This window comes from Astyanax mexicanus, chromosome 7 (assembly GCF_023375975.1).
Source record: "Astyanax mexicanus isolate ESR-SI-001 chromosome 7, AstMex3_surface, whole genome shotgun sequence".
In the NCBI taxonomy this organism is placed as follows: Eukaryota; Metazoa; Chordata; class Actinopteri; order Characiformes; family Acestrorhamphidae; genus Astyanax; species Astyanax mexicanus.
The window spans coordinates 28,014,183-28,028,409 of NC_064414.1; the positions used below are offsets into that span (position 1 = coordinate 28,014,183).

General features: G+C 40.3%; 1 protein-coding gene across 3 annotated transcripts in view; it reads left to right on the forward strand.

Annotated features, from left to right (window-relative positions):
- The first annotated feature begins 413 nt into the window (after positions 1 to 413).
- lzts2a (leucine zipper, putative tumor suppressor 2a) overlaps positions 414 to 14,227 on the forward strand; it is a 118,484-nt gene continuing 104,670 nt past the window's right edge. For 2 of the 3 annotated variants that reach the window (XM_049481767.1, XM_049481766.1), the window contains exon 1: positions 414 to 710. The gene's annotated coding sequence lies outside the window, so the exon portion shown is untranslated. Of the gene's footprint in view, positions 759 to 14,227 lie in introns of all 3 variants that reach the window. The other variant, XM_007237744.4, reaches the window with a different exon arrangement.

The window sequence follows — 14,227 nt, forward strand, 5'->3', positions numbered from 1 at the left end:
CTTCTCAAACCCTGTCGCTCTGGATCAGTTCTGGAGACCGGGCGAGAGCTCGCGACTCCGCCGGTGGCTCTGCACGAGGGGGGGGCGGTGGGTTAACCCACCCGCATTCAGACAGACTCCGCCCCCCGATGGGGCCAGTTGAGTGATTCACTCTCACAGCGGTGGACTGACTTAATATGAGTGACATCATAACGCGGAGAATGTCGGCGTATCAGCCAATCACGGTGTAAGAACATGTAAACACTTAGTCAACCAATAACAGCGAGGGTATGGTGGAAATTCTACCCAATCCCAGCGCGGGAAGCGGGAAAATACCAGCCAATACTAGGGCAGTGGGCGGGGCTTGTGGGCGGGACTATTCGGAATTCGGGTGTGAAAAATGAGTGTGTTTTGTGCGCGAGGTAAGAATGAAGTGAGTGTGGGGCTGTGTGATGCGTGCAGGAGGAGGAGGAGGCTCTGTGAGCGTGTGAGCGTGTGAGTGTTTGGAGCGAGGAGGAGATGTGAGGTATTTGTTTGGGGGACTGTGAGCAGTTGTGCACTGTCAGAGACGAGCAGCAGCCCGGCGCCCCGCTGAAAACACTCTGGAGTGAGTTATCTAGCTGGAGAGAAGTGGAGGAGCCGCGGAGAAGCTGCACGCTGAGGAGCGGGGTGTCCCTCAGAGCAGCTGTGGAAGAAGAAGAAGGAGAAGAAGAAGTGCTCCGCGCTGAGTTGTGAGTGTCCTCAACTTTTTCTGCGACTCTAAACACTGTGCTTTTGAGGTTTGTAGTGGAAATTGTTTGTTTTCTTGTTTTCCACTTAATTTGTCCATTCTTTTGTATTTAAGTCACTGCTTTTGAGTGTTGTGTGGAATTTTAGGCTTTGTTGGTCTTTTTGCTGGAACCCTACTTACAGTACCAGTCAGTGTAAGTTTGGATACACCTTCTTTGTCATTCAATTTATTCAAGTTTTCTTTATTTTCATGATTTAGTTTTTTACAATGTTTTACAATTTAACATTGAAGACTATATTAAAGTTTTACAGAACAACATGTAGAACTATTTTGTAAACAAAAATGTGTTAAATAAACCAGAATATGTTTTACATTTTAGATACTGCTAAGTACCACATTTATCTTTGAAGACAGATTTACATTTTTACATTTACAGCACTTTGCTGACGCTCTTATTCAGAACGACTTATGGTACAAGGTTATTTTCCTATTACAGAGTTTGGCCAGTGTAGTGTTAGGAGTTTTGCCCAAGGACCCTTACCCAGACCTGAAATTGAACCACTAGTCTCCCACCTGGTAGCTCATTGGTGTTTTTTTCACTGCACCACACCAACCACCACTAGATTTGCACACTCTTGGTATTTTAATCTCAGTGTCTTCATGAGATTGAGTCACCTGGAATAGCTTTCTCAGCGTCTTGAAGGCATTACTGGAGGTGCTGAACAGTAGTTGCTGCTTTTCTTTCACGCTGTTGTCCAGTTGGTTAGGTCAGGGGATTGTGGGTAGCACTGTGGCTTAGAAGTTAGCAGTTAGCACGTTTGCCTCCTATCGCTAGGGTCCTGGGTTCAGGTCCATATATGGGTGTAGTGTCCATGTTCCTAATGTGTCTGTGTGGGTTTTCTCTGAGGATTCAGTCCAAAAACTTGGACATCAGATAAATTGGATACACTAAATTGCCCAGAAAAAAAGTTGGATACTGAAAGAAATGGACTGGGACAATTTCTCAGTGCTCGTCCTTAAGGTGAAAAGTTGTTTCCGGTTTAGAGTATGCTGTGCACGTTTGGCTGCTGCTTTGTATTGTTTTGTGTTGGTTGGTTGAGTACGAAGTGTGTAGAATGTAATTGTAGGCAACTTTGGGTGCCTAGAAAATGAAAAAAGAGCACTTTATAAGTTTAATGTAGAAAAAAATATATAGTCAAGAGTCAAGAGGCTTTTATTGTCATTACATCTGAGTACAGGTACACAGTGTGATGAAATTACGTTCCTCCGGAACCATGGTGCAACATAGAACAACAAGCAATAGACAACATAAAGTGCAGGAGTGACGACAGTGCAACATAAAATTATAAAACTATAACACTAAATAACAATAAATACAATAAATACAAAAGACGAGACAATTTAAAGACAGGACAGTGCAGTACTGATACAGTATAATAAAGTGTAAAGTGGGGATAAGGTGCAGAGATGTGTGACATACACATTTCTTTATAAATAAATAAAGAAAAACATTGAATGAGAAAGTGTGTCCAAAATGTTTCTGGTACTGTACAAACCCTACTTTGTTTTGGTTAACTGCTGTTTTAGGTGTGAGAATGTTTGGCTTGTGTCTCATTTCATTTTTTTTTCAACCTAAAAAAATATTGCTGGCCTTACTGAACACTGAACATGCTTTATAGTACAGTACAGTTCTGTGGTCCAGTGTCGCTGTAACTGTATAAAGCACAAGGGTTTTTTAGCTATTTAAAAATGTTCCATATGAGGTGCTCTGTATAGTGAGGTAATTCGTCCATAGCATCTCTCTCTTTCTCTCTCTCTCTCTCTCTCTCTCTCTCTCTCTCTTTATGTGTCTCTGTTTTCTATCCTGTTTATTCATGGTGTAATTTGTGTGCATTTTTAGCCGTGAGAATGGGATAAGAAAGAAAGCCATAATTACCCTGAATGTGGAGACTCCCAGTGTTTTTTTTTAAATGTAAAAGTGATGGTAGTTTTCTTAAGTCATGTTTATGGGTTTATGCTACTTTATGGATCAAGAGAACATCACACTCCCTACTGTTTATAGTACAGTACTCCCACTGTACTCCTGCACTATTCTTGTCTGTGGGGTGCCTCCTTATCACTTAATTACAGTGACCATTAGTGTATTCTTCTATGCCCTGTTTCACACATACATATTGTTTCCCTGTATTGTAATCTGTTAATTAAAGCTGAGTCAGCATACAGTGCACTTTTTTAAATATGACACGTTTTATTGTTTTGGTGCTTCTCCAGAACATTAGACTTGGTATGAAGATGACATCTATCTTATGTCTCTCTATTAAAAGAGCCATATAGGGGTCACAACCCTTTTTATAGTCCTCTATAACTGAGAATCAAGAGTAAGTGAGCTTATTATTTTAAAGACCTGTTACAGTAGTACAATAATGAAAAAAAAAAACATATAACATTCAGTTGTGTATATGGCACATATGTATATTAAATTATGTTATACCATAGTTAGTTCTGAACCCTACAATGTGATTGGCTGAGAGGCGTTTTATGAGTGCCGTTATCAGCCGGTAATGCACTGTAACAAAAGCTCTCCTGCGACCTCGTGTCTATGACCGCAGCACAGCAGTGCCAATATTACACGTTTTTAGCACTCCATCTCTTGTATATTGCTAAATTATTAAATCATACTGTTATGGACTGATCAGGTTTGAGAATAGAGGCCTCATGGTGAGCACCTCAGTCTTGACTTTGCTGTGGAGCGACTGTCCCCCCAAATATGCCCGGATATGACAGTCTGTCACCCCTAGTAGTGATTTGAGGGACACTAACAGCCCAATGATAGGTGCAGGATGTCTTTTGGCCGAATGTGTTGCCTCTCATGGCAGGGCTTCCAACTGGCCTTTTTTTCAGCAGGATAATGCTCACCCACACACAGCTAGGGCTCTAGATCTCTAGGATGTGTGTCTCTAGGATTTCTCCACCAAATTGCATCAAAGGTTGTCCCAAAAGAATTAACCTTACAATCTAAGGTGGTAATCACTTACATCTACTGTATTTTCATCACATTTAAACATATAAATACTCGTTTATGGTGCATTATTTGAGTGTCAATGAGAGCACTCACGGACAGATCAGGTTAGCAATGCCGTTTTCAGTTTTTAGTTGTTGTCGTCAATATGTTAAGTGCATGCTCAGTAGGGTTCAGGTCACAAGACTGCCCTTAAGAATATTTAACTTTTTTGCCCTGATTAGCACTGCATGGCTTTATTTGAGGTCAATGTTCTAATGAAAATTGAATCGTTTAGCCTAGCTTGCTGCTGCTGTCTACAGTCACTTCATCAGTGAAGCCCAGTGAAGCAGTTCCACTGGAATACCATACTACAGTACATGCTTATGTCACCCTGTTTCACACATGAGATGGTTTTAGATCAAGAGCAGTTCTTTTCCTTCCATGCTGTCCCCCTTTTCATCACTGTGAAGGTAAATTTGGGCCTGCTCTGTCCATATGGCGTTGTATTTAACGTTCTCTGCAGCCTTTTTATGCATGTTATTTTTAGCAAACTATAACCCTGGACTTTTTTGTTTTGAGCTTCTTTTTGTGCTCCCTCTTTTGTTGTTTGTTAAAGCTTCTAAAGTTTCTTAAACTATAATCCTGCTGCTTTTTTCTGATGTTTTCATTACACCTGTGATGTGTTCTTTACACCTTAAATTGAGTGGCAGTGGCAACAGATGCAACAATAACACTCTGCACAAGAAACAGCTGACCATCCAATTATCCAATCATGTTTGGTCCATAGTTTACACTCTCAGGAAAAAAGGCACCAGTGTGTCACAGGGCGGTATCCTCAGAGGTAAGGTTTCGGCATCTTTTGTTGCTCTGGTTTTTCCTCTACCTTTGAAACATGCAGTTGGACCTTATGGGCCATGTTGTACCTTTTGAGGGTATTGTTTTAGTGCTGGATCCTCTTTGTATGTACAGTAAATACCCTGAGTAATACCCTAAGACCAGTAATCCATAATTACTGTATTTCCAAAGTGCTTGGACACAGAGTTGAATCATTGGAAACTGTAACTGTCCAAATACTTTCAGACCGCATTGTACAGAGACTGTGTTCTTTGAGTCTCTATCACCCTCTGCTCAGTCAGCAGGATGTGGTGTGACAAGGGGGAAAATGATAGTCTCTGCCATGACTTCTAGTGTTTGATTTATTACTAGCGGAGCTTAATTGACACCGGGTTCATGGCTCTTACCTGACGATTAGTTGCAGTCTCAGGCGCTCCGCCCACAGAATGAATAATCCAAACAATCAACCACTTCTAAAAAAAAAAAAAAAACTTCTAAAAGTCATTTAAGGGCACTGTTATTGATATGTACCACTGTTGTCCAGTACTGACCATAAGTGTTTTTAGTTTATACTCTTACTGGTACTGTATTGATTATGTTGCCACATCAGATTCCTTGATGGCTCATCATCACTGTGTTCTTATTCAAGATGCATCCGCCTTGAGTACAATCTCTTCCATACATCCACCTATCTTCTTATCTGCTAACTCTTTCTGGTCAGGGTTGCGGTGAGTCTGGAGCTGGAGAAGGTTAAGATGGAATTTTTTTGCTTGCTTGTGGGAGGGTCTCAGTATGTGGGAGGGCTGCACAATATATCAGTTCAGCATCATCATCACAGTGTGCCCGTAACATTACATACAACAGTTTTGTATTAGTTTAACTCCCTTTATTTCTCCCTAAATTGTTAACGCTGAAAAGAGTTAAAAAATAAAATAGAATAAGATTAATATGACTATTTAATATTGAATTATATTTTAGGTGAGTTTTTGTTTTTTAATACAGGATAAAACATCCCTGCTTTTTTAATACAATCTCTGTGGAGTTGGGCAGCATTTATTGGGTTTATTTGGGGTAAAACAAAAATATCAACTCAAAAATAAGTCCAACTCTGAGCACCATTTTAATCTGAATAAGTTAAATTAACACTTTGAGAGTAAAAACCAACTCTCAGCTCTCATCTTACCTGTCTTATCTTGTAAATTCTTCAGAAAATGACCTTTTCTGTTCACATGTAGGCTCAGCTGGACCTAACTCAGGCTTTGTACCCAGTGATGAACATGTCAAGGTTTGACTTGCATTTAATGATTACTTATTGTTTGATGTAAATATTTTATATTTGATTGGTTGCAGTAGGCCTGTCATGGTAATTGAGTTAAGGACTTATACATGTACAGTATATGGACATGGCCTCATTGTCCACCCTACAGGGGGTGAATGCAGCTAAATAGCTAAAAACTCAGATTTAAGATAGTTACTAACAACTCGGCCAGTATATGTGTTTCTTAGCAAGGTGAGACCTAAAGAAACTGGTATGTTCACTTGATTTATCAACAATTGCCCATTTAAAAGGGTGTAATAGCATCAGTGGCATACATTGGTAATAAAATGACACTACTATTATTTATCTCAGTTAGTTCTGGAACAATATATCGTCCAACCATACATACGTATTTTTACAGGCTTTATTAGCAGGGAATGTCCCATTATAAGGAAGGTCAGGAATGCAGCAGTGGTCAGAGATTAATCCGGTTGTTCTTTGGGCTGTTTGGTCCTACTGGAGATCCTGGGAAGCTTTAAGGCCTCTCTTCTCCGCTTCTGGGAATATCCAGGCTTAACTCTGACCCACTTTACCTGCCGCGTTCACCACCCTCAGCTAAGGAATGCTGCATTATACCAACAACGCCGAGGAAAAGTTCTGCAGGAATGTATTAACAGCACTCACAAAGTCCCTTATCACAGGACTCCGGGAACAGGGAAGCCTGTTCTGTCTGAACCCTAGCTCTCTCGCTTGCTCGCTCTGTCACTCTGCAACAGAGGCTAAAGCATTAGGCTAGGTCTGTGACTGGCCTCTTAAAGAAAAGTTTACACTGTCAGAGTAGCATCTTTCTAGTCTCGCACACATATATATGTATATATTCATCAAACACGCTTTACCGGGCTTTAAATGGGGTGTGAAACAGAGGGGGGGTGCACTGTCTTAAAACCCCCGCATTCTCAGTAGTTTAAGTCGCTTTACTGCGCTAAAGATTTACTGTAGGGACTGTGAAGCTGTTTTATGAGCATATGAATGCGAGACCCAGCTGCTGTGTCCCTGCCCTAATGCACACGCATCCATTCACAGAGTTACGGTTACTGTATTTTGCATGCTGAAGAATTGTTTCCTGGCGCTGTTCAGTGGGTGTGAAGCACATGATGTCTGCTGTAATCGTTTTCATGCAGCTCTTGGTCTGCTGCAGGAAATGCCATGTGTATTGAATACAGTGGAATGCAAATCAAACACAGGGGAGACATAAGAAGGGTGGCTTTAAAGCAGTGGTTTGGTACATGGAATTTACACTGATTTTCTTGTCTCTAATTAAGCTTGTGTTTAATCACAGTTACCACAGTAGCAGCCCGCAGTGGTGATAAAAAAAAAATAATTCCACCAGTTTAACAAACTTATGTTCTTGTATTTATTTATTTCGAATGATAGAAAGACAACAGCACTCCAACACTTTAGGGATTATTGATATCTACTGATTTAATAGATATCATACTAGCTATCATACAGGGGTCGGCAATAGGCAGCTCGTGGCCCAGATGTGGCCGGCAAGCATGAAACATCTGGCCCGGGAGGTTGTTTGAACTATAATGAAAGAAATAAAAAATAAAACACTTCTCTGGCAAGCTTTAGTTTAAATGCCTCTCCTGTCGCGCGTGGCGTGACCTTATTTTCCGCCCATTCTCGTTTTTTCACCCGTTCTTGGCCTCCATATCTCTTTATAAGTAAATTTTTTCCCGGCTGTGTCCCAATTCACTAGTCGGTGCAGCGGTAGTGTATTGGACCGCAACCCTGACGTCACGGGTTTGATCCCGCGTGAGGAGCGGTGTGTTTATTTATTTATTTTTTTTTGTGGCCCGCCACGTAATGGCTTGGAAAAGATCCTCCATCTGTAGAGTTAGAGACCTTGTGACTAGTATCTTCCACATGCATTTAAACTTGGTAGTCAAACGCATTTCTGGTTAGTCAGACTGAAGTTCAAATACAAAACTCTGCAATGGACTTTTAATTTGAAATGACAGATACCGGCATCAGCCTGGTGCTTCATCACAAACAGGTGCATTGTAGCTACTTCCTGTTAGCCCGGCTATGGTTTCTGTTTCCGATGGCAGCATTGCTTAATCAAGACTCAGAAGTGCACAGAGCAGAACATACTTGCTGTTGTAACTGGCAATGCTGACGACCAGGCTCAACCAATGTCACTAACGTCATGATAGCAATGCCAGTGACCAGGCTCAGCCAGTTTAGCTAATATCGCATTAGCAATGCCAGCACCAGGCTCATCCAGTGTCACTTACGTCACATTAGCAATGCCAGAGGCAATACTGAATATGATTTTGCAACAATGTAAATCAAACAAACTAAACTAAAAGGCTGTGTCAGTTTTATTTAAGATTTTTTACAGTCAACCTGAGAAACTAATCCAGTCCAAACGGAGTTATAGGCTGTGTTTGAAAGACATACCTTCTATGTGCATTTAAATAGGTTTATTGCTAGCTAATGTTGCCTATAGTTGTATAAAATAAATATTTTTTTAATTATTGTATATACACTGCCAGGCCAAAAAAAAAGGTCACACACTCTAATATTACATTGGACCACCTCTAGCTTTGATTGCAGCACGCATTCACTGTGGCATTGTTTCAGTAAGCTTCTGCAATGTCACAAGATTTATTTCAATCCAGTGTTGCATTTATTTTTCAGTCTGACAGCTGCACAAAACTTTCTCCAGCACATCCTAAAGATTCTCAATGAGGTCAAGGTCTGGACTCTGTGGTGCCATAACCTGGTCTATATTCAGTATATTCAGGTAGTCAGGTGACCTCATTCTTTCAGCACATACTGTTGCTGAACCTAGACCTGACAAACTGCAGCATCAACCCCACATCATCTACCTTATAAATCCAGGGGGCAACTTTTTTTGACCAGGCAGTGTATTATAAGTTTTGATGTAACATGTCATGATCTAGATCAAGTAGTTAATATTGTGCTGTTGTGGTTTTGGCATATTTTGACAAAATAATGGATAGTTTGAGTAATATAGCAAAATGTGTATTTTTTTAATGAATTGAAATGAAAGACATACACAATCTTTTTTAATTAATTTTTTTTAATGGTATTTTAAATGATTGAGTTCGACACCCTGTAATAATGCGCCTCATCCTAAAGTTCTGAGTGATTTTCGGCCAATAGCTCTTACGTCACTAGTAATGAAATCATTTGAAAACACTGTCTAATCAGCTACATCCTCCACAGTGTGCACATCGCCCATGAGAGAAGGGTGGATGATTTTAAAATTATTTTTGTTGGATTTACTTCATAGATATCTTGAAGGACTTAAAAAAAAGAGCAATGACTTTATTTGAAGATTTTTCATATGTTTTTAATACACTACAGCACTAACGCCCTTTTATTATTTAGGCAACTTTTAAATCATTTTAGATTGGAATATGAGATGACACACTGGATAATGGATTTTCTCACTTAAAAATCAAAGAAAGTACTTGTGAGCAAAACTTTTGAATGTAAAAAAAACATGTAAATGCATTCACTGGCTCACTTGAAGGTGTGTGTTGTATTCTTTATGATTCATCGTCTGACATAGTGACAACTGTCGAAGTAGTCATCAGTATCTTCATATAAAATTTGCTGATGACAGTATTATTCTCTCTTATTCTCTGATTTCTGGCACAGATCAAGATCACACTGATAAAAAAAATCTGTTAGAAACTTTTGGTGTTCTTCACGTTGAATGTGCATTCACATTAATTGCTTATATTCTGTGATATCTGTGTCTACCATGAATAGCCCTTTGAGGAAAGTGAATTTAATTGAATTCAGTTTAATTCAGTTGTGTAAACTCCATGTGAAGTGTAAAGTAAATTATCATTCACTTGCCTCACTCTACATCCAGTTGTTAAATAATCTTGCCATTGTGTAACCCCCTCGTCTTGGTCCCTCAATAAAGAAACTGCACAGCAGAGTTGGTTCTGAGCATTTACTGGTTGTCTGGTTGTATAAAATTGGACAGAAAACATCAGCTTATCAGTAGACTTCTCCACACTCAACAGCATTCTCTTTCAGAGTCAAAACCAGACTGACATATTACAGTATAAGCACAATATAATTCATTATATCATAGACTCAATATTTTCAGTATTAAACAGCTCAGATTATTGGATTTTTTTTTTAGAGAAAGAGTTACACAAAAAACTTTAACAAATAAAATTAAATACAAAAGAATTTGCAACCATTTGAATACTAAACTAGGACAAGGAAATACAATATGCATACCTGGTTGTATAAAATTGGACAGAAAACATCAGCTTATCAGTAGACTTCTCCACACTCAACAGCTATAAAACGCAAATAAATAAAATAAGCTTCTTATTAAAATTAGCTTCAACATTAAGACCACAAGAAAAGCAGTGATAGCTTAGTTTACTGTAGCTAGAAATTAATGTATTAAACCGACATGGTAAACAATGCTAAGTTAACTAGCTGTAGCTAGAAGGCAAATACATCACAACCACATGGTCGACATTGCTAAATTAATTAGTTGAAGCTGGGAGCCAAATAGCTCAAAATAGATAACATTTTGGGAAAAAAACAATCCAGTACTTATTTTTCAAGTAAAAGTACATACTATGTAATATTAGTACAAAATTAGACTTAGAAGTACCCCAACACACTTAATCAAAATGGAGAGTAGAACTGAACCTACCATTCTCTTTCAGAGTCAAAACCAGACTGAACTAGAAAATGGAGGGTAGCTGTTTTCATAAGAAAGCTATACTCTATCTGACCAGTAGATGGAGTTGTATGCTTACAGAAACAAGTGTTTATATGTATTTCCTTTTAGAACGTATTTTGGCGAATTCAAATAAAATAATAGTACTTTATAAACAGTTCTTTTTTCTCTGCTACATTCTCCCCCACTTAAATTCGCCAAAATGATGTACAATAAATGAGATAATTATGAACACTGTATAAACACTGAACCATTGAAAAACATGAAAAAAAAATAAAACAATTAGAATACCACAATGAGACAATTGCTCTGGGACTGCAATAAAACCATTCTCACACTAAAATGGGTAGTCAGCTCAGAAGCTGTTTTAGCAAAAAAACTGAAAGAGGAGGAGAACTGCGCGTATTTCTCCACCTACAATCATGACTAAAATGAGGTGCGTTTTACACCTCATGTCTGCAATACCCTTAAGACTCACTGGGATTTAATCAATAGTATAAAAGAAAGAAAACCTAAGTCGAAATTATGACCTCTTATTACTAGTGTGCCTAACTGCTGTGTTCAAACTAAATGTCGAATTTGCCCATTTTTTTAAACTGTCACTCTGATTTCGAAACAGAGTTTGACTGCTCATTGTGTATATTAGGCGATTCACAGGTTTCAGTACACGGCCAATCCTGGATCTAGCAGCATGCGTGTTGTCTTGCTCATTAGGAACCGCCTCTTCAATGCATGGCTCTGGCACCTCAACATCACATAGGGTCACATTGTCAGATCTTTCACTAGTGATGTTAGTGTCCTCAGCAGACATTTCATCAGCAACCACGCTACTGCTGTCAGATTGCTCTACATGTTCAGAAATGGAAGCACCCTCATCATGCAGTTGGGTGACAACATCCTGAGTACATGTCTCCTCATCCTCATCAGACAAGACACTCAACAAATCTTCAGTTTCATCTCCCTCACAGGAAAATGGCAGAAAGTTCACACCGAGCAGAAGATTGCGATGCACCACTCTTATTTTGCTAGTGTTGGGATTCTTGATTTTGTAGATATGAGTCTGTGGGTTATGATCAACAACGGAGTATACAGTACTCTCCCACCTGTCAGCCAACTTGCGACGGGCACGCTCACCCTTATTTGCCACTAGAACGCGATCTCCAACTCCAATTTCAGATCCCTTTGCCCTTCTGTTATAGACATCAGCTTGATGTTTTTGTTCTTTTGAAGTGTGTGTTGTGGCTAGGGAAATAGCTGTACGCAAGTCATCTTTTAGAGACTCTATGTATTTCGAGTAGGTGACATCATCATGATCTCTCAGAACACTCTTAAAGACAACATCAATTGGTATGCGCGGGACTCGGCCAAACATGAGGTAGAATGGTGGGAAACCAGTTGTTTCATGTGCTGTACAATTGTACATAAATGTCAATGTATGAAGCATCTGGGGCCACTGGTGTTTGGGTCGTGCTGGAAGGGCTCTAATCATATCACCCAGGGTACGGTTGAAACGTTCGGTAGTTCCGTTACCCATGGGGTGGTACGCTGTAGTGTGGGATTTTCTCACCCCTGAGAGCTGCAAAAGGTGACTGATCAGTTCGCTCTCAAAATTAGCACCCTGATCAGAATGTACACGTTCAGGAAAGCCATAGAAACAAAAGTAATGGTCCCATAGCTTCTTAGCAACAGACTTGGCAGTCTGATCTGGGCATTGAAAGGCATGTGCCATTTTCGTAAAGTGGTCTGTAACCACTAAAACATCAACTGACTTGCCAGCTCCATCTTCAGCAGACCAAAAATCCAAACAGACAAGCTCAAGAGGTGCAGTTGTCTTGATGCTTTCGAGCTGTGCACGTCCCTCTGGTTCAGGCGTTTTACCAACAACACAACGGGTGCATGATTTCACGTAGCTTCTCACATCACGGTCAAGATCAATCCAATAGAACCTCTGTCGTGTAAGATACAACGTTCTGCATTGACCTTGATGACCAGCCTCATCATGACATCCTTTAAGTACTTCATTCCTTAAGGACACTGGAACAACAAACTGGAATCTTTTACGCTTGGTCAATGGGTCCCTTGATACTCGATACAATATTCCGTTATCCAATGCTAGCTTCTCCCATTGCTTAAGGAGCTTTAGAGCTGTTTGTGATATTCTGGCCTTTTCTCTCCTCGATGGTCTGCGTTTTCGTTCTATGAATGACATTACACTGCTCAGGTCAACATCCTCTAGCTGCTTTGCCCTAAGGTCTTCAAATGAGTATGAAGGCAGTGCGTTCTGACCAATGTCAGTCAATTGCTGTACATGATTAGCCAAATGAGCTGCACGGGTACGAGGTCCAACAAGCCAGTCAATGTGATTATCAAAAACAGCAGAAATTTCAGCATTTGAAAGACATGCAGCCTCTTGCTCACCCACAACACCCTGCTGCGGTGATATCGGTTTCTTTGCAAAAGATTGCACATTTTGGCTTGTGGCAGATGACCTGAAGAAGTCTTGAACAGAACCGTTTGACAGTTTCTCTGACTCATTTAATAGGTCTTTGTAAGGCTCACGAATGAGACGATGGCTGATTCTACCCTCTGTGAATGGTACTCGACTCAAAGCATCGGCCACTATGTTCTTAGGGCCTGGCACATACTTAATGTCAAATTCAAATGCAGCAAGCTTAGCAACCCATCTCTGTTCGCACGCGTCCAATTTTGGCTTGGTCAGGATGTGCGTCAGAGGGTTGTTGTCTGTCCAAACTGTAAAGGAATGTCCTTTTAGCCAGTGACTAAACTTATCGCAAATGGCCCACTTTAAGGCGAGGAATTCGAGGCGATGTGCAGGGTATCTGCTTTGAGCTCTATTGAGTGACTTACTGGCGAAAGCGATAGGGCGAGCCCTCTCCTCTCCAGGTAGGACCTGCGAAAGGACTGCACCAAGTCCATCAGCAGAAGCATCGGTTGACAAAACAAAGGGACGGCTGAAGTCTGGATGTGCCAGTAGAACGTGAGTGAGCAAGGCATCTTTGAGACCTTTCAGAGCTCTCTCACAAGCAGGAGTCCAATCTGCAGCAGTAAGTGTCCTTTGAGGAGTTCTGGTACTTAATTTGGTCTTCCTTCCTTTCTTCGCCCCCGAAATAAGCCCAAATAGTGGCTTTGCTATTACAGAGCAGTTCTCAATGAACCTCTGGTACCACATTATCAATCCCAAAAAGGACTGAATTTTCTTTGCAGAAGGTGTGACACCATCTGGACACATCAAATCATTAGAAGAAATGTCAACTATAGCACTGACTTTGGATGGATCTGTGGATATTCCTTTCTCATCAATGACATGTCCAAGGAATTGTACTGAACGTCGCAGAAAATGGCATTTCTTTTGCGAGAGCTTCAGGTTGTATTTCCTCAACCTCTGGAAGACAAGTTCAAGTCTCTCTAAGGCCAATTCTTCGGTTGGGGCATAAACCATGAGGTCATCAAGGTAACAGAGCAGTGACAAAAAATTCTGATCCCCAAAAATGTTTGTCATCATCCTCATAAAGCTAGCAGGTGAGTTGCACAACCCTTGAGGAAGCCGATTGTACTCATATAAGCCAACTGGAGTGGTGAAGGCAGTGTACTTTTTATCTGCTTCGTGCAACGGGATGTTATAAAATCCTGAAGTCAGATCCATAGTACTAA